A 22,630-nucleotide genomic window follows, 5' to 3' on the forward strand; every position below is an offset into this window, starting at 1 on the left:
ATAATCTATAGATCAACAAAATACTCCATGTGAAAATGGACCAAATGTAAGAACCTAAATAAGCAAATGCAATGGGAAAATGCTATGAGAAACAAAAAGTTGTACAAACTTATCTCTATTTAAGAATAAAAATTTAAACCTTTGTATTTGGGCAGAAAGCCAATCAAAACCAAGTTTAAAATCCAGAGCTTGGTGAAGTGTGAGACAGGCATTCCCACACTTTGCATGCTTGGTACCAACCTATATGGAGTGAATTTAGGAACTTATGCTGAAATTAAAATACCAAGATTATATGGTTTGACAAATAGGAAGTGATTCACTCTCAGGAGCATTCTCATACTGGAAGAAATCCCCCACAGCCAAGGCTCACCTACTGAGCTAGTGCAGTCTAAGGCCATAGGAAGTCCTTACCTTGAACCTATTCTGGTTCCTGTGTTACAGAGGGATTAAACTAGGGCTATGGTAAAGGCGGATGCCTCTGCGGACTATTATTCAGTACAGAGCTGGGGTAGGATAGTTGCAAAGCTTGTTACTGGCAGTTATTCCTTCCACTGCCCATAAAGGACACCCCATAACTCTGACACAGTCCCCACTCGGCAGACAACTATGCTCAGGATTGTGTGGTCCAAGGATGCAAATCTTCAGTCATGCATTGTGAGATTCTCATCAGGAAAGGTGGCCCCTAGCTTCTGGATGTGCTCTGGCTTCCTAGAGAATCCTTTGAGGGGACTGGGAGCCTGTGTCAGAAACTGGCTCTATCTCCAGCTTCAGGCCTCTTTGCTCCTGGCTGTCCAGTTTTCTCTTGACAGAAGGGGATGCAGGAAAAAAAAAGATGTTCCCCCTAAATGTGGAAATGCTGAAGATTGAACCTAGGGCCTTGTACATACAAGGTGTGTGCTCTTACATTGACCCATATCCACAGTCTTGCTTACACTTTTTAAATATCATTCAGTGTCTTACTAAGTTTCCCAGGCTACACTTGAACTCAGCCTGCAGCTCACATTGGCCCTGAACATCCAGTTCTCTCTCAGACTCTCAAGTACCTAGGAGTCTGGGCCTGTGGTACTAGTAGGAAGTTTTTGATCTTTAAGTGTCCTAGATCTGTTCCATCTTTATTTTTGTGGCAGAAAGAAGCTGTGGCAGCCTCGAGGACCACCTCAACTCTTCCACTAATGTCAGTTTCCTATTCTTTCTCATGAGACATTGTACACTTCTGAATTTCTCACTTAAAAGATGAGAAACTTATTTTTTAAAACAAGAGCTTTACATGTGGCCTAAGCTGGCTAGTAATTCTTCTGTGTCAGTCTCCTGAGTGATGGGGTTACATGTATGGACCGCCAAGTTGAGGTAAGAACATTGTGTGTGTGTGTGTGTGTGTGTGTGTGTGTGTGTGTGTGTGATGTGTGTGGTATGTATGTGTACTCACTTTGTTTTCTCAAGTACAGGTCAGAGGCTGACTTTAGGTGTTTTTCTCTATTTTAGTTTTTGAGGTAAGGCCTACCACTAGATCTTGAGCTTCACCTATTTGGCTAGGATGGCTGACTAGGCAAGCTCCAGTGATACTTCTGTCTCCACCTCCTAGTGCTAGGATTATAGGCACCTCCTGTGTCTTTCTCTGGGTTTTGACAGGACTGCTGGGGATGCAGACACAGACCCTCATGCTTGGCTTAGGCAGCAAGCAGTTGACCTGCTGAACCGTCTCCCGGCCTAAACACTGTAATCAATGGACTCTTCCAGCATCCTAAGAACTAAGGCATCTTATTTTCATCTTATCTTATTTGAGGAGCACAGATTTCTCTCCTGAGGCACTAGGGAAGACTGAGGATGGGCCAGAAAAAAATTTCAAGTGCTAGAAGAAAGATAGTGTCAATTTAAAACCCTTTGCTTGGTGAGAACAACTTTCAACAATGAAAGAGAAGTTGAGTCTTGCTCAGTGGAGCAGAAGCAGAGGTTTTGCTAGCTGCAAACCTGTAACAGAATGTCTAGAGGAACAAAACATGGGAAGGACAAAGAAAAACAAAAGCAAAGAGCAAACAAATGTCTCAAGACTATAAGATCACCCTAACTCTCCAGGTTTCTGAGTGACCTTTGGCATTTAAGTGAAAGTTGAAACACTTTCTGAAAGTACTAATGGGAAAATCTGAGACAATTATGATATACAATAGCCAGGCAAGTGTCATAAACTGAAGTTTGTGTGTGCTGGAAAGATACTACTAACCTCAGTAGATTACAATAAATATTTAATATAATGCCCAGAAGCAATTGCTGTGAAGGTGACAGAAATGGATTTGAAACATTAAGATGAATTAAAATGAATTTAAAAAAAAAACAAAAAAAAACACTGGTCACCAATTAGAAGGCATTAAAAGAAAAAGTAAACAACAACCATAAAAATCCAGAACAAACAGAAAACAAAGAACAAACATGAGATGCTAAATATCACCATGTCAAAAACAAGAAATTCAGAATGATGAAGAACTAGCAAAGGGATGAAAGAGCCAACTGGGGAGTCCAGTGCTCTAACTTGGATTAGTACAAGAAAAATACCCAGAAAATATGGAAGGGATATTTTATTACAAGCTTGAGTATAAGATGAATAAATCTGTGTATTTCACATGGGCACAATAGCAGGTAAACAAGCAAATGAATAGATGAGAAGGGATGAACTTCTGCTTCCGAGTTGCAGATAACTCATATAGCTGCTCCACCTTCAAGGCAACATATGTAACTTCACATATACAATTCCTTCTAAGGGTGCAGGAACAAGTTCTCCTTTAGGAAGTTTTCCTTGCATTGAGGCACCATGTGATCAAGGCACTGTGCTATTAGTACATGTAATCTCTAAGACTGATAAAGAAGAGGCATTGTACAACAAAAAAGGTATTAATCATTCACGAATATGTAGCAATTCTTTTAGTTAATTTAATTTTGTGTGTAAATGTGTGCCTGAGTGTATATGCATGTGTACAACACGCATGTATGAGCCCTCAGAAGTCAAAAGAGAGCATCAGATGCCCTGGACTGGAGTTACAGGAGGTTGTGAGCCACCATGTGAGTTCTGGCTCATGAATCCTGTTCCCCCCAACTCCCATAAAAGCAGAAAACACTATATACCTAAGTTTGAGACTAAACTTAAATGAGGCTGGGAGAGAAATGAAGAGGACTAAATGGTTACATTATAAAATTGTTAATGTAAATCCCACTTACAGTCAATAATCCTGGACTCATCTAACTAAATCATAAGAGAAAAAAAAGTAAAAAAAAAAAAAAAAAGTAATATACATTAACCTTAATGTATATCCTCACAGCAGACAAACTATGTGAAGCAAGAACTGATACAACTAAAGGAGAACTAGAGAACACATTACTACAAATAGAGGCTTCAACACCCTTCTACCCACAGCTGAAGAAATGATTACAGAGACAGGCAGGACACTTAAAATTCAACACCACCACCAAACAAACACGCAAACAGGTCCACATGATATTTATAGCACACACACCCAACATGGAAAAACACATGCTTTTCAGATTCCTGCAGGGTGTATGCAAAGACTATATCCACATTCTTAAAAAGAGCAGCACGTTCTGAAGAAATAAAACAACACAAAGTGGTCTTTGATCCTAATGGAATCAAACTGGATAAATGCAGGAAGATAATAGAAAATTATCAAAACACCACAAACTAAACAATATGTTATGTAATAATCTATGAGTCAGAGAACATGTCTCAGAGAAATAAAATAAATGGAAATCAAACCACTATATACCTAGATTTGAGACTAAGCTTGAATGAGGCTAGGAGAGAAATGAAGAACAATAAATGCTTACATTATAAAAATTATAAATGTAAATCTCATTATAAAGTCAATAATCTTGATCTCACTTAATTAAAACATAAGAGAACAAAGTAAACATAAACCAAGTAGAAAGAAGGAAATAATGAAGATTAAGTACAACTAATAAAACTGAAATCAGAAAAAAAATTGATGAAATGAAGGCCTGTTTTCTTTTAAGATCAATAAAATTGATGAACCTCTAATAGTGCTGAGAAAAAGATACCAAATACTAATACCAAAAATAGAATAGTAGGTTAGAGCCTACAGACATGATAAAAGAAGTAAAGATATGATATATGTATGAGCATCATTTAACAACCTGGACAAAATGGTACAATTTTTTGGAAAGCAGAAACCAACAGAGCTCATCCAACATTAAATCAATTATGTGAATAGGCACAAAAGTAGTATGGAAATTAATTTCATAGTTTAACTCCTGACCCAAATGTCCAGGCTAGGTTGGTTTTAATAGAGAATTTTACCAAATGATTAAAAGGAATTTTACCTACTCTATTTAATCTTTTCCTGAAAGAAAAAGTGATTGCTTTGTATCTCATTTTGTTAGATCAGCAGATCATGATATCAAACTAGATACGGCAATAAATAAAGCAAAGGAAAACTACAGGCCAATCAATATACTTCATGGAAAATAGTGTAAGATTTATGAACAAAATGGGCCTGGGGAGATAGTTCAGTTGATAAAGTGTTTATCTTGCAAGCATGAGGACCTAAATTTGATTCCCATAACCCAACAAAAATGTTGAGCATAGTTATTCATTATTGTAATCCCAGCACCGGGGAGATAGGAGGATGGATTCCTGGAGCTTGCTGCCTAATATAGACTACTTGGCAAGCTCTTGACCAGTGAGAAAGACATTGTCTCAAAATACAAGGTGGATGGTATCACATTGCTCAAGGTTGTCCTCTGCCCCCATGCAATGCACACTCATGAACTTGCACCTGCAGGTACCTGTGAACATAAGTGCGTACATATACATACAATTAAAACAGATTATTAACACAATTCTAGTAAATACACTGTAGCAACATACAACAGCGTTATACTTTCTGTCTAGGTGTGCCTTGTTCCATGAATGCAAGATACTTTGATACTCTAAATTCAGTCAGTGAAATTATACTAACAAGCCATAGGAAAAAACCATTTTGATAGTATCAATAGAATCAGAAAGAGTATTCAACAAAATTCTGTAGGCATTCATGAGAAAGTCTCAAAAATCTGGAGCAAAAGATTCCTAAGTTCAATGACAAATGGCTAAAATGATACACTCTTATATGAAGTATTATAGTTAATTGCTATGACTAAACATTTTCCCTCCAAATCAGAAAAGAGAAAGCACATTTTCTCTTAGCATTTCTATTCAGAATGGGACTGGATAATCCAACTATCACAATCGTCCAAAAACATAAGTTGCATAGGAAGGAAAATATATAACTCTTCTATTTCCAGTGTGTGCATATATATATGTGTGCGTGTGTATGTATGTGTGTGTGTGCAATATATATATGTGTGTGTGTGTGTGTATATGTATATGTATATGTATATAATGTCAAATATATATATTATTCTTTCTAGGCAATCAGGCAGTACTGGGGTGAGTCATAAGACTTTATGTAAAGATCAACTGTCCCTGGAAGCTAGGAAATAGCCTGCTGAACCTGAAATTAATACTGTTTAGTCAACAAACAAGCAGACAAACACATCATAAAGTACAAGCAGCTTAGTTGGAAACATGAATAGGACCTTGATGCTATAAACTACAAAAACTTGATTAAAGAGACCAAAACAAGTCTAAATTGTGGAGAGACCTGTGGTCATGGACTGAAAGCCTTCCCTCACAGAAACCTCAATTCTCAAATTCCTAGGCAGATTTACTAATGTAGTCCCTTCTCATGGCCTTAACTTTATTGGAAAGTTGGAAAACTTGCAGCAACTTCTTGCCTGACTCACCTAATCCTAAAGTTTAGCATCTTTTGGGACATGATTATGAAGAAGAAGACAAAGGAATTGCACATTATCCCAAACTCTAAAAGAGCTGAGAGAAAATGTATTACATCCCAGTGGTTATTTAAGTGAAACAAAGAAACCATTGGGAGGGTGGCTTTGAATGCCCTGCCCATGTTATTCCAGTTCCTGGGAGTTAATGTGAACCTGCCTAATCATCATTACCATCATCACTGTTTGGGACAAGTTCCTAATGCCACCTGGCCAAATGAGCTAGTAGAAATTGCCCAAATTCATACAGTTTTCAGTAGCCCCAGCAGAATTCACTCATGTTTCATGGCTCCCAGACCAGTGACCTGTTATTTATTTACCAGTCTTGGAAAAAAAACAAACAAAAAACAAACAAACAAACAAAAAACCCAAAACAAACCATGAAGCACAACAAACCCACTTTGAGAGTTTATTATTAAGGGAGAAAGATGAGTAGGAGTAGGCCTACCACAGGGAATGTGTAGAGAGAGGGGAGGAAATGGGTGGAGTTTGCTTTTAAGGGTCGCCTTGAGAATGTGTATAGGGGGTTATGTAGCTAATGTGCCTAGATTATTATGACCATGGTATACACTGATGACATAGGACATAAGGCCCTGGAGTGACTAAGCATTTTGTCTGACTGCTGACAGACAGTGCATGCGCTGTCATGTGACTCCAGAAGTGGCTAGAAGGGTGTCAGGAATAATAACACTAACACCAGTGACAAGTGTTAGAAAAATATTTGTACTGATTTTCCTTTGATATAATTCTCATATTCATTTCTTTTGTATGTCCTATATTTTATATCACAGACACCATACACTATTTGTTGTGCCCTGGGCACGAGACCCCCAAAGAGACCACTAGAGACATGAACTCACCAAAATGCAAAAGCAAGGTTCATTGAAGCAATTCAAGCCTCAGCAGGACCCTCCATCCAACACAGTGGAGGCTGGAGGAGGTGCCCACCCCTCTGACAGCTCAGTTTTTAAAGGCAAAAACCACAATGTTATATCATTTAGGGGTGCTAGTACGGGTACAATTCTGATTGGCTCAAGTTTTAGGGGCTTTCCAGAATTTCTGTGTTATCTTAATTTGTAGTTTTAACCGGTTGTTTGTCAAACTTTATAGATTAACTCTGGCATTGGGGCATTCTATGGTTAATCAGTTGCTACCAGATGGCTCTTCAAACATCCTGACTTTGTCCTGGGACCTATGTCAGCAGCTCTGAGAATTTTAAAACTTGGGCCAGTTTGAAGCTGGGGTGAGGGGCTTGCTTGAAATGGGGGTGCTTTGGCTCTTCACTATTAATATATAGAACAGAATGATTAAGCCTTTCGTATAGGAAAGGAGATGTCCAGCTTTTCTTCACAGACACATAAAACCCAGGAAGTTACTCTATATCCTTGCCTGATATGATCCAACACTATGGTGATGACTCAGAATTCCCCTTGCGCAAGGTATGTGAGAAAGGGAAATGTTGGGTTTAAAGGGCTCCACATCTCCTTTTCTCCACAAATGTGTCAGATAACATGAAGAGGAGCAATTTTCTGTGCTTGCTTTTGAGGCTTTGCTGTAGAGACCTCTCCTCTCTGGGTTGAGTTGTTTTCTGCAATCTTCCATGTGATTAACTGTGGGGGTGGGGCCAACACTCAAAAACAACATACTGCTTTGGCATCTCTCCTTTGAGTTCCCAGAGCAATGAAAGTCAGAAAAACACTGTCGGGATAGGGTTATAATAAAAGGCCCCATTGAATGCTGTTCTCCTGCGCCTGTAAATTCAGCAAAGTTTATTGTTCTGATCTTGAGTCCACAGATTATGCCGCTTGATTTAAGGCACTAAAGAAGCAGTCAGTTTGAGCAGCAGTAAAATTTCTGCAGAATAAACAAAGTCATAAACTGGCTCTCTGCACTTCCTCAGTCTGCGTTATTTCCCCTTGGTTGTTTCACTCCTGGATGACAGAGGTAAATCCATGCACAGTGTAGACTGACTTCCAAGACGTAAAAGGACAGGAGTCATGTCAGACTGTGGCCAGCAAAATGTCTTGTAACCTGAAATTTTCATGAACTCTTTCTATGACAATAGACACAATGGTCTAATGGGACATTCAATGAACATTTCAAGTGTTCGGTCCGAAGGAAAACCCCAAGCATCCCAAAGACACAGTCACACTGACTTGGTCCAAAGTGAGAATCTTGCTTTAGCTCAAGCTAAAGTTATACAATTGCTGGCATATACTTTCAGCATTCCTCAGAAACCTACAAAAAGGGTTTCTGTCAGCCAGGAAGAGCCACTTCCCTATCTCCCATTCCTGCGGTGGTTGAGGAATCTGGCTCCCTATTGACAAGTACCTATGGTGCATAACAAAGCCAAAGCTAACCTCCAGACTCTTCTGGTCCCTTTGTTATGTTTTTCAAATGTTTTTGTAATGCCTCCTGGCCCTGCTCACCTCCCCCACTCCTCCTCCACTGTGCTAGCTCCTAGGCTGTTTCAGATTACAGCTCACTTCCTGCTCCCTTTGTAACTATAAGGTTTACCCCTGCCACACCCACCCATGATTCCCACTAAATGTCTCTCTTGCTATCTCTGCTGTTCTTACTTCACTTACAGACAGCCCTGGCCATGTACAGTCTGCTTCTTTTTCTCTCTGCTCTGGACTCTTCCTGATGCCTCTGACTGTTCTCTCTGTTGCTGTCTCTGTCTCTGTCTCTTTCTCTCTCTCTCTCTCTCTCTCTCTCTCTCTCTCTCTCTCTCTCTCTCTCTCTCTCTCTCTCTCTGTTTCTGTCTCTCTCTCCCACAATAAAACCTTCCCCCAATCATGGAGTTGGCCATCTTGGTGGTTTCTTCTACTATTTGCTGCTACAAACCAGCCAATGTCCTTCCTGAAAAACCATGTACAGATTATGAACAAAACGGGGCTGGGCAGAGAGCTCTCGGAGTAAAGTGCTTACCTGGCAAGCAGGGGGACATGCATTAGTTCCCTAGAACCCATGTGAAAAATGTAAGTACAGTGGTCCACTCTTGTGATTCCAGAGCTGGTGGGGTGAATGTGATACCTCAGTAAAACCCCCCACACTATCCCCTACAGACAAAGAGAAGCTTAAACCAGGATTCCTAAGTGTAGATAAGAACTTAGACCCCTTTTCCCCAGGTGGCTGTATCTGCTACAGGGACTTTGGAAAAGAGTCAGGATATTCGACCAAAAGACTAAAAAGGGAGGTGGGTTAAAATAAATTATATGGTCTGTGCCTTTAAGAACTAGCCTCATAAAGAAAGGGGAGGCTCCTTCTCCCCACCTCCCTGCTGTGAGTGAGAGATTTGGAAGAGCCTCCCTGGAGACTTAGAAAACACCTTACTTTTGCATTCTGTACCTAAAGTATTCAGTGGCAGCTTTGGGGACTGTGATCCAGGCCAGGCCAGTTTCAAGTCCCCAGAAATGATGGCGCCAGCCCCAGGAACAAAAGAACAGAGTCAGGATGTCTGATGGTAACCAATTAACCACGAGATGCCCCTCTCCAGAGATAACAAGACCAGACCCCGGAGATGAGTTGTAAAACTCCTGACAGGGCAAACAGATAAGATAAAATAAGGTAAAGTCCAGGCCCAGGAAAAACTTGACCAATCAAGGATGGACCCGTACTAACCCCCTCCCCTCTAAGAAATTTTATGGGTTTTGCCTATAAAAACTAACTTCCCCAAGAAAGAGGCACTCCTCCCTGCCTCACTGTATTGGGTGTAGGAATGAGTCCCTGTCTAGACTTGTATCTGCAGAATAAACCTTGCTGTTGCATTCTGGACATCCAAGGTCTTCGGTGGTCTCTCTTGGGGGGGTCCCAATCTGGGCATAACAGTGAAGACAGACAGATATCTCTGGGTCTTATTAGCCAATCAAATTGAGTAGTGCCAGCTTCAGTGAGAGACTTCATCTCAAAACAAACAAACAGAAAACAAAAGGGAACAAAAACAAAACAACAACAACAGCAAAAAAAAAAAAAAAAAAAAAAAAAAAGCAAAAATGCCAGGAAGCCATTGAGGAAGACACTGGGTGTCTGCTTCTGTCTTCCATGTATATATGTATGCATCTGACATGATCATGTCCACGCATGACCACACACACACACACACACACACACACAGATTGAGAGAGGAGAGAGAGAAAGAGATGAACCTTAGAACCAATTACACGAATTAATAGTCTTATAATTTGTTTTAAAATGAATTCATGACAGGAAAATTACTTCCTAGCATTACAAAAAAAAATAACCTTCTACCTTGTTTCTTTTTGTTTTCTATATTCCTGGCAAAATATAAAATTTTTCTTCAAAGCTTTCAGAAAGGTGGTAGCTCCTAAATAGGGTGAAATGATTTGCCACTGTGATTGGCTTATTAATTCAGATTTCTGCTGACATTAGCTGATAAGTATTTAACATTCTCCCATAGTTCTGTTGAACAAAACATCATAACAGTCAATTAGTAAGCAGAAGAAGCTAAACAAAGTTAATTAGACAATGGAGGAATAATGCATCTTTCCTTAAGTAACATCACCTCTTTTCAACATACAGAATGGGAATGTTTTTATTTAACAAATTAATCTTTTAACCTACATTTTCTGTACATCTTGGAGTATCATTTAATTTCTAATCATGATCACATATCAGTAGACTAGTCTGGCCTCAGATTTACCATGTAGTCCAGGATGACCTTAAATTCCTTATCCTCCTGCCTCCACCTACCAACTACTGAAGTTACACTCATGTTGCATCACACTCAGGCTACTAAAAGGTTTTAGGGCATATCTTATCAACTCACGATACATGTATTATTGAAATATATAGGTGTGATGCTGTATTAATATAGTCTTCACATTAAAACTGTACAAAGCATAAGGGATATGCTAAGATGTAAATGTAAGTGGCATGTCCCCGCTACATCTTCAGAGAGTCATGTTTTATACTGGCTTTGAGGAACATACTACCCAACTGTCAAAAGTGTGCTCCATCTTTGAGGATTCTTATTTCTTTAGAAACTGCAAATATCAGCATTTTTTCCAGCCTTTTCCTAGTGTCTTAAGGCTAGAGGGTTAATTTGTTTCTGTAAACAAGCTTTTGATTACCAAAGAATAAATTCCTCAAGTAGCAAGAGTTAGTCTCAGGAAAAGTTCTCTGTGAAGTTAATCTTTATAAATTGAGTCTGGCTCCCCACTGACTTCATAAAATGGGAAAATTGTTTCTCTTGGGGCATAGGGGAAGCATGGCCCTTAGATGTAATAAAATCACACAAAGTCTAGAGAAAAATCTTTGAAAAGCCCATGTTTAAAAGAGAATCATTACTTTTATGCTCAAATAATGTTTCTCTGAAATAGATCAAGGCTTGATTGCATCCAGTAATGTTCCCGCCTTGGCTTTTATATTCCTGACACAACACTAAAAGAATTAAAAGAGAAAGGAAAAATAATACAAATATCACCTTCATTAACTAAATGAAAATCTTACTTTTTATTTGTTTTCCCTATTGTTCTTAAAGCCTGCTCTAAATCTCAACTGTATGATAGTCTTACATTAAGACCACTATTATAAATAATTAAATCCACTCATATATACAATAGTGACTAAACTTAGGAAGTTAACCATTATATGACATTCTTATATAAAATAATTCTTCATACAAAATTCTTCCTATAAAATATTCATCATATATAAAATGATTATTCATTATATAAAATTCTTATTATTAAAAGTCAGGTTATTCTTTGGAAGGAGGACCCCTCAACTGAAGGAGTAGAAGAGCCTAATGTTTAGTTACCTTTTCCTTATTTTGACAAAATCCATTAAAAAAGCAACATAAGGAGGGAAAAGTCTACTTTGCCTCATAGTTTGAGATAATGATAAAAGCATGGGAGGGCTAGTCATATTGCACCTTCAGTTAGAAATCAGAGAGAAATGAACTATAGGGTTAGTGATGAGCCAGCCTGCTTCTATCTTTGTCTCAAAAGTCATCTTATAGTAAAGACAAGCTAGGTTCATTTCTGTTTGCGTTTTAACCTCTTTGAAGGATTGGGCTATGTCCCACCTTTAATCTTAACTACCAGTGTTAATCTCTTGTATCTTGTATTGTGTGTGTGTGTGTGTTGGGGGTGGGATGGGGTGACAAGTCCATGTACACAAATAAAAAAAATTGCTTTAATTGATTGCTTGATTTAATTAATTTGGCCATGAATATTTGGGTCAGTGGTCTTTCTCCTCACGTCTTTGGAATTAGCAGTTAGCTGACTTTCTCCTTTCTTTTTCATTCTGGGAGGGGCACCAACCAATGGAATGGTGCTGCCCATATTAAAGGTGGGTCTTCACATCTCTGTTAAGCCTCTGGGTAAATGCCCTGACAAACACACTCAGAGGTTAGTTTCTGTGATGATTCTAGATGCATTCCAGTTAACAATGATAATTACCCATCATAGAAGAGGAGCAGGATCCTGGCTTTGAGTAGTTACTTCATCTCAAAGTATTGCCAATACAATGAAGAAGTATATATTAATATCTGGCTAAATCTTTAGGAGAGAATTTCACTTTTATAGGTTAAATTGTTAACTCAAATGAGCAAAATGTTAAAGCTTTCATAACAGGCCATATTCAAATTTCAGGTATACAGCCAATGTGTTTTGATCAAGCACTCACCTGTGGAATCTAATTTATTTATCAACCAATCTGAACAACACATATTCACAGCATACAGAATGATATCACGCATCATAAAATACTTTTTTTTGCCAAACACCTCAGATCCTTCATAAAGTTTTAATTACTTGATATCCCTCATTTTCCTATTACTCTACAGGAATGCCTGAAACTAAGAAGGAATTTAAACTCATGTAAGGGAAATAAGGATAAATTGTGTCTGTTATGTTGGTGATTCAGGTAAAATTTTTAATATTTTATTAGTTACTTTTTGCTACTGTGTCCAATATGCTAGACAGAAACAACTTAAACATAGATTTATTTTGGCCAACTAAAGAAATTAATAATAAACTTATTCCTTGGCATTTTGTAAATAAAAGTCAAATGTCAAAGTTTAAGGAGCTTATAAGAGACAAACTCATCCCAGAAAATCCAAATCAAGGATAGATGCTAGAATCTAATTAGATTCCACAGGTGAGTGATTGATCAAAACACATTGACTGTATACTTGAAATTTGAATAAATTTCAAATTTGAATAAAAAGATGAAAGCAAATATTTGATTCTAGATAATGATATCCATACTTATGAGAAGGAGCTAAACTATTTTTTATTATAGACTTTGAAATTAACCACAATTCGAATGCACTAGTGTATGTCTAGAATGATGGATAGACATGTAAGATTCAGGATCCAGTTGACTTATATGCAGGTGGTAACTGGTCGGTGCTCTTGGGTTTGCTTTGTGCTGGTAGATCTGCTTGAATGCATCCTGAATGTTCATGGCAACCTCATCTCCAAATTTATATGCTGATAGTATTTGGAGCTGGGACATGGGAGCGCTAATTAGGGTTAGATGAGTTCACAAGGGTAGGGCTATCATGATGAGGTTAGTAGCTTTATTAGAAAGAAAACCTTAGTTTGTACACTGCCTTTCCCTCACTGTGGGATAACCTCAGCCATGGTCTGATTTAGTGAAAAAGGCCTCTATTATTTTAGCACTTTGGTATTAGACTTCTTGGCTTCAGAAAGGTAAGGAATAAATTCTCCTCTTAGTAAATCATTCCGTGCTTGTTCTTCTGTCAATAGTTCAGGAAATAAATTAAGCTAGTTAGTAAATTTTTCATAATGAAATGTTGTAAACAAAGAAAGAAACAAAGAAAGAAAGAAACAGAGAAAGAAACAGAGAAAGAAACAAAGAAAGGAGACCAGAGATTTCAGTTCTCACAGGAGCAAAGAAAACTAGTTCTAGACTGAGAATAACTTTTCTAAAAATTTCGTGTTCTTGTTCAAGTATGGGGAGGAAGTTAAGATATTTTCCAACAGAGGTGGTGCTTGTGTTCTGTTCTGAAGGATAGTTGGGGAGGCACTTACAGGAGAAGAAATCTAAGAGAGCAATAGTGCTCAAAGTGAGAAGCAACAGGCTAGCACACACACGCTTATTTCACTTAATAACAGGCTGGGAACCATTTTCTGCACACCCTTCCTTCACTTGATCTTGGGATTTGCATTCTTAGCTGCCTGGTTTTATACCTTCAACAATAAAAAAGTCCTCGAACATTAAAGGCTTTTGATTTCAGACAAATTTTATTCTCTTTTCTATGAACTTGCCTTAGCTATTTTTTTTCTGAATTAATGGAGTTTAGTTTGTAATTGATTCATGAACTCCTGACAAATGCTTTAGCTCATTGAACTCACAGGTTTTTCAGGTGTTTTTCCTGCTTTGTCTTTTGCTTTCTTTCCCTATTGTCTTTTGTTAATTTTCATGATTTTAATGATTTTATTTGTCAGAGTTTCAAAAATACTCAGTATGCAAACACATTATTTGTTTGAGACAGAGTCTTACTATGTAGCTCTGATTGTCTTGGAACTTGCTCTGTAGATCATGCTAGCTTTGAATCCACAGAGATTCACCTGCTTCTGTCTCACAAGTGCAGGAACTAAAGGTGTACTCCACCATACCCATCATTAAACACAAATTTTACAATCTCAGACCACTTTGATTGTAAGTCACTTCAGTTAGACTTAATTTCAAACTCTTATTTCACCTCTCCATCTGATAGGTATATGCATATGTATACACACACACACACACACACACACACACATATATATATATATATATATATATATATATATATATATATATATATATATATATATAAAGTGTAGTGGAAGTTCAAGTTAATTTTCTTCCTTGTGGTATTTGTGTTTATTCAAGCTTCATGCTGGGAAGTGCACAGATGAATTAGAATTTCTCTTACAAAATTTTCTCTAGCATCAAAACAGCTATAAAGTATGAGGCATCTGTACTACATGCCAGTATTCTATTTTTATACTGCCTATATTAAGATAAAAAGTCTTTAAAGCAATGTTAGGACATTAAATATTCAAGATCATAGATGCAGTTGGAGGACTGAGTTAATATATGAAAACATCTTTGACATCCTTGTAATGACAATGTATCTTTTGAAGCAATTTGAGAAAAAAATGTAGTATTCTAAAATTGGTTTTGCATTTCTACAAATTCATTTCCAAATATACATAATTGTATTAATTTCACAGAAGCCAAAAATGAGAAGAGTAGAAACTAGCTATTGAAATCATTTTGCAGTGAGTTATTAAATATATCACTGACTGTTAATTTCATTGCATGAGTTATGCATCCATAAAAATTCCTTGGAGAGCAGGATTCATCAAAGGTTAATGAGTAGGTAATTTTCATGGTGGGTTGTGTGATAAATATTTTTCTTGCCACGGCTTCATTTGTATTTTTAGTTGTCTAGACTTGTTGAGGAATGGTTTCTGAATTTGCATAGTTCTCCATTTCATCATCTAAATTGCATAAAACCCTAAAACGAAAGTAGTGCTTTTATATTTATACACATTTTATTCTTAATCATTTTCTTTGTTAATTTGAATGTTATATCTTGTGGTCATGTTGATGCATCAATGAAAGCAACAAGCGTAGCTTATGAATTTAAATGTGAAGCTGAAATACACTTAATTGTCCCATTTCTAAAACCTGTGAGCAGAACTCAGGCTCCAGGAACACCATTGAGATACTCAGGCATTTCCTTGTCTGACTCTGACTCTCTTCTCCAAAGACTTTTTTCACAGAGATTCCTTGTCTTGGCAACCCTTCCTTGGTTCCTCCTTCTGTTCTCAGAAACTTTTTTTCCAAACAATAATTTGGGTTAATTTGAAAGTCAACTCACTTGTTTCTCACATTTCAGGGACTATGTCCATTCATTGTCCAATGTACCATACTGACTATCATTCTTTTATTTGACTTATTTATAGGCAGCATAAATCTGAATTCAAATATTTCTACTGGCTAAAATAATGTAGTAGTTGTTGTTGTTTTGGTGATAGTTGACAGGCTCATTATAAATTTTTATGTAAATTCAAAGTACCTAAAATATGCTCCCCCAAAAAAATGGTAAAGGGAGGGGCAAATCTGGAGGACTTATCTATCTGAATAGAAAAGCTCTTCCAAAGCTAAAGGTTTCAAAATGGTATGGTATCAATATAGTAAGGACTGAGCTAAGGGGAGGAATGAATGGGAACCAGTGGTACCCAGACTAGTTAGAAGAGAGAAGATAGTCAGATACCACTACACAATGACCTCATACCATAAACAAAAGAATAACTCAGATCTAGTCATGAACTGGAAATGTAAGAGACAACATTAAAATTTATAGAAAAAACAACAGGCTTTCTTTTTTTTTTTTTTTTGGTTTTTCGAGACAGGGTTTCTCTGTGTAGCTTTGTGCCTTTCCTGGGACTCACTTGGTAGTCCAGGCTGGCCTCGAACTCACAGAGATCCGCCTGGTTCTGCCTCCTGAGTGCTGGGATTAAAGGCGTGCACCACCACCGCCCGGCTAAAATTTATAGAAAAACAACAGGCTTTCTTAATGACACTGTGTTAGAGTTCTTTGTATGACACAAAAGCATGCTATGTAAAGCATTTCATAAGTCAGGTTTCCTCAAAATTGAAGAGAATGAAGAGATAGGACACAAAATAAAAAATCTGTATATCATGCATCTTGTAAGTATTTGAAATATATTAAAATTTTCACAATTCCATATTAAGGTAATCCTATTTAACATTTCACTAAGGAATATATGCACATGTCAAAAACACATGACAAATACTTATTATCAAGAAATATTTTGGAAATATACATCAAAATCACAATGAAACACCACCATTACAAATGCTCCAATAAGAGACCAAAAAAAATGATAATTAAGAAGACAAGATGCACCACATGGTGTCATGGATATGGAAGACATGGAAACCTTGAGTCGTGCTAGTGAGAATGCAAAATGTTGCAACCACTTTGGAAAGCAACTTTCATTAAACAGTTAAACACAATCTTTCAAGACAGCTCAGTAATTTCACTTATAGGTATAACCACAAGAGGCATCAAAAAGCATGTCTACCCAAGCAATTGTATACATGTGCTCATAACAGTTTGGCTAATAATAATCTCGAATTAGATCTAGTCTAAATGTCTGATGGATGCATAGGCCCACCCAGTGAGATTCTCCAGCAATGGAAATGAAGTACTCATGTAGGGACAAATGGATGAACTTCAAAAATGATTTACTGAGTGAAGATCACAAGCTACACAAATGACTATATCATTATTTCTTTTACACTAAAATTTTCCAAAAATGTGACTTGTATTCAGCTTAGATGGGGAAGTAAGAATATGATTTAACTGTAAAGAAGCACAAAGAACTTTTTTTTTTGCCGGGGGCTAGGGAGGTGGAGATGATAGACCCAACAAGGTCAGTGTACTTGGGAGTGTACTTTTAAAATCAGTGATGGGGTTGGGAGAGTGCAGAGAAAAGTGGGGAGAGTGGATGGAGACAGAACTTCTTCAAGAGGTTCTCATTTTGTACAAAAAAAAAAGTGAATGGTTTAAATTCTCAGAATGTTATGGAGCTGTCAGGTAGATTAGTCAAGCATTGGAAGATGAATAAATCAGAAACTATGTGATGTGCTTTAAGAAGAATTCTACCCAAAGCAATTATAGAGTCAATTATTTTGTAAGAGAACTGTATAAAGTGAATGGGAACCTGACCTCTGGATTCATTTCTCTCGGTGTGTACAGATATACAACATTGCTCCCTGACACTTAGATGAAGCTAATGATTGTCCATCTCTTTCCCCACCAGAATTCTTGTGGAAGGAACATTGTGCATTGTGTTCAAATGGTGTTAATTTAGAGAGCATACACTGAAGCAGTTACCAGTGAAGTGGAAAAGGTGTCGCCTTCCTCAAGTTATTTGTGCTATAACAGTTTGCAACATTTTAGTTTTAACAACTACAACATGATTTAGGCAATAAAATTGGCTTAGTATGTGATTTATTCTACATAAAGTTTAAGGATGAGAGGATAGAAAGACAAAACCATAAAACAATTCTCCACTTACTTCTCCTGCTCTGTCATTTCATTTGATGTCAAAGTACATTGAAGCAAATGGTTGAGTCACTGGAATTGTTGTGTTTTTAATATAATAAAACTGGAAGCTAACTTTCCTTCTTTTATAGCTTGCTTCATTTTGAGATTACCAGAAAGACAAAGCTGGCTGCCATATGAATAGTGATACCATAACCTTCATCACTGTGAGTGGCTTGGATTTCACCATTTCTAAGTGCCTGTCTTGTAACTTGTTGCTATTCAATTAAGCGTATGATTTTCTGTTGCTAATTAGCTGCTGATAGCAAAGCAAAAATGGAAGTTACTTACAATCATGATTCTTCCGGATATTGTCAGATATTACAGAAACACCAGTTTTATCAGGTGCATGATACGTACAAAGAAATCCGCATCTACAAAGACAATGTAGCTAGTGGCATTTTATACCGGTGCTAGTAAGTTACAAGAATGTTTTTTCTTTTTTCTTTATTGTTTGAGAATTCTACCCATGCAAGTAAGCATTTTGATCAAATCCACTATCTAGTCCTTCTCCTCCAACTCTTTCTCCCCTTCACCAATCTTTCCAAAGTGGATATACATTTTTAAACCCACTGAGTCCAGTTAATGTGACTATATGTGCATGGGTGTAGGCCATTTACTAGAGCATGGACAACCTATTAGAGGTTGTATCCCTGAAGAAAACTGACAGTAGCTCTCTCCCAGCAGCCATCACCTGTCAATAGCTCCTCCTCAGTTAGGTATGGGACTTTATGAGGTTCTTCTCCAGCCATGGTGAGATTTTGGTTGGCTTGATTGTGTGCAGGTCTTGTGCAAGCTGCTAAGCTGCTGTGAACTCATGTGTGCAACAGCCCCGTCAGGGCTGGAAAACACTTTTGCAGTGGTCCTCCACATCTCTGACTCTTAGGGTCTTTCTTATCCCTCTTCTGCAACTGATCTCTGACACTTGATGGGGAAGGAGTTTCATTTAGGGCTGAGCACTCCACAGTCCCTTATGTCCTGTATGCTGATAAGTTTTTATTCTATTTATTATTTGCCATGTACTGCAAAGAAATAGCTCTTCTGATAAAGGTTGACAGATATATTAATCTACAAGTATATAATGCTGTGTGCATTCAAGAATTCATCACAAAAAAGTTCCCATTACATACAAGAACAACATTCTGCAGTTTAATAAAGATGAAAGAATGCTTTCAAGTTTGGCAAGCAAACAATAGTGCATTAATACAAAACGTAGGGTTTAGACAATAATAAGAAAATTATAGAAAGAAAATATGAAAGCAGAAATTCAATGAATATATATAAACTTGTGATAAGTTTGCTGTATCTGTATTCCAACTTTTTAAAACTCAAATTTTAAAATTTTCTATACATCTTAAATTAAAATAATGTTAAATCACTCATCTCCTTCCCTTTTATCCATCCAGTCCCTTAATGTTCCCTTCTCTCTAACCCTTCTCAAGTCTCATCCCTAGTCACTAATTGATAGCTTATTTTTCTTTATTACCATTACATACGTATGTATACTTACACACAAATACATAGTTGCAATCTGCTGAGTCCATTGTTGTTGTTGTTGTGTATATGATTTCAGGGTTGGCCACTTTGAAATGAATAGTCAATAAGGGGGCTCATTTCTGGGAAAGGCTAACTTACCCTCTTTCAGCTGTCATTAGTTGCTTGTAGTTCTTTGTCTAGGGTTGGAACTCCACGAGATTCCCCTTTCTGTGTTAGCGTGTCTATTTATACTGTTATCATTCAGGCCGTATTTATACATCCATTCCTAGGAGATACAGTCTATGGTCAGACACCCTGGTATTCTGGCACTTACAGTCTTTCTGCCTCTTCTGCAATGTTCTCTGAGTCATAAATGCAGGGACGATGTTGCAGATGTATCTGATGGGCTTCGTCTCCACCATTGATCTCTCCACTGGGTCCAGATGAGGTTTTCTGTGATGGTCTCCATTTGTTCTAAAGAAAAGTTTCTTTGATGAAGGGTTGTCGCTTCCTTTGTCTATGAGTACAAAGATCAGATTTAGAATGTAGTAAGGAATTATGCTGGTCTAGCAAAGTAGCAACAGCAGATTCCTTTCTAAAGCCCATGGCCTCACTAGCCCCAAGAAGGTGTCTATGCTTCTAGTTCTAGGCATAATTTCCTTTCTGTTGAGTGGGCCTTAAGTCCAATTTAACAGCTATTGGTTACTAACAATAGGTAGCTCCATTTATTGCACCTTTATGGATAATTTGTCATGTTGGTCATTGTTGTTGTTCATAACTGTTAGAGCTGGGTGGGACTATTAATTGCTTCCCTCCTTTGGCAGCTTGCATTGTGTTCTGGTACTGTGAAAGCTAGACTGCTTTCAGGTTAGATCCAGGTCAAATTATACAAATCCTGTGTATTAAGTGTACAATGTCTTCAGCAATAGGGGGTAATTTCAACCTCTGGAAGAAGCATGCAAGGACAGTGGCCATAGCCTAATTTTTAAAATTTTTTTGTGAGTGACTTAGACTACCCTGTTCTGGCACAGCCATATCTGAATGGAATGGCACAAATCTTTTTTTTTGTTTGTTTGTTTGTTTGTTTTTTGAGACAGGTTTTCTCTGTGTAGCTTTGTGCCTTTCCTGGAACTCACTTGGTAGCCCAGGCTGGCCTAGAACTCACAGAGATCCACCTGGCTTTGCCTCCCGAGTGCTGGGATTAAAGGCGTGTGCCACCACCGCCCGGCAGAATGACACAAGTCTTAAAGCCAGCACAGCTGCTTGACAAACCTGAGTTGCATGATGGGCTGCCATGCCACCTTTGGTTTTCATCCCCACCTGTAGCATTCTTGGGATACTTTTAATATTTGTACAACTTGGGGATATTGGATTGATGGAAAATTTCATATGAATTTTTTATGCCTTCTCCCAGGAATATTGCTTCTAAGCTTCCCCATGATGTCCTGAATATTATATCCCCCCACTCCACGCCACTGTTAGGGAGATGTTATCTACTTGATGGTCTCATTTAGCCTTGGAGGTTGTGACACATAAAGAAGCCAGAAGCCTCTTCATGAACATAATGAGACATTCTTGAAACATCTGTCCCTGTACTTACACAGGAAGAAGATATTCAAAACAAAGTAAACTCAAAATGGTCAACAAAGATTTGGTGGGCTACAGGAGCTAGCCACAGTTCAGATTACAAGGCTCTTCCCAATGTCAGACAATTACGTGGTATATACTTCTGCCCTACACAGAGACATATTGATGAACAAAGTACAGAGTGGAAAGATGATAAAAGTATGAGATATTAGGACCTCCCTTTCTTAGAAAGTTAGCACATGCAGAGCCACTGTGGTATCATATGACCAAGGAACAACAGAATGCCAGGATTAGACATATAGACAAATTCTATAAAGATATAAACATTGTGTTATGCCAGATTTTGAATGATAACTGCAGCAGCTTTGGCCTGAGGATTTTTCTTGGGCATTTTGACCACTAAGAGTTAATAATACACTGCTTGGGACATGACAAAAATGCCCAGAGTAGCTTGATGATTTTGTTTTGGTCTAGTTTCCTTGAAGCAACCAAAGTTACCAGCCTGAGAACAGGGTGTCCTATACCTCTAGATTCTTAAAAATTGGGTTATGGGGTTAATGAGTAGGAATGATAACTCTGTTTATTAATGATATCAAAGCTTGAGGAAAAATGATTGGAAATGATAATTCTGTTCTGTCATAGTTTATTAATGATGACTAAAAGATGAGCAAATGGAAGTGAAACACATGTCCAAAACCAAAAATGATATGATCTATGTTTTGGAACATCATGAATGTATCCCTGCTTACTAAATTCTGTATAAATAAAGAAACACTCTGGCTGCTAATCAGTCAGGCTCCAACATTCTCCCAACTACTTGGCTCACTTCCTTCCTCCCATCAATTCCTTACATCTTCTGCTGTGACCTGTCCCACTGGGGATGACTCCCATAGGCTTCCTCTCTATCTTTCCTAAAATGAAAATAAGAAGTATTCCATGTCTGATTCCTCTATTGCCACTCTTGTATCCACCCATCTTCAGACCCTACCCTCATCCAGAGCTGGACTCCAGCACTGTTCAAATATTTAAAGAGAGGTTTCTTGTGTCTGTGACTGGGGATTTTGTTGATCTAGGGTTCTTTGGGGGGAGTGTTGTCTTCCTAAGTTGCTTAACTTCCTTTAAGATGTGTATGAATGTGTGTGTATATGAGTATATATGCATCTATCTATCTATCTATCTATCTATCATATATCTATCTATATATGATGTGTTTATATGCATATACTTGTATGTATTTTTGTGCAATTTTAAGTATATGTGAAATAATATGCTTGAAAAAAAATCTTTCTTCATATTGATAATAACATTTTAGAGAAACTTTGGAAACACTAACTTCACAACAGATATATAATTTTTGAGCATAAATTTTTGTTGTTCAAACAAATCCTAGGTGTACTTTTGCCAGATCACAACAGTAAAATGATATATAGTATTTGAGAAAATTTGGATGAATAAAATTATGTAAAAACCCTAAACGTTTATATCTGTGACATTTTGTATTTAGTGAACAGAAATTTCTTACTTGCTTTTGTACCCCAAGGTTATTTGAACATAAAGGATATAAAATAAAGAGGAATAATGATTCAGATA

The sequence above is a fragment of the Peromyscus leucopus genome, chromosome 9, assembly GCF_004664715.2.
Source record: "Peromyscus leucopus breed LL Stock chromosome 9, UCI_PerLeu_2.1, whole genome shotgun sequence".
Classification (NCBI taxonomy): domain Eukaryota; kingdom Metazoa; phylum Chordata; class Mammalia; order Rodentia; family Cricetidae; genus Peromyscus; species Peromyscus leucopus.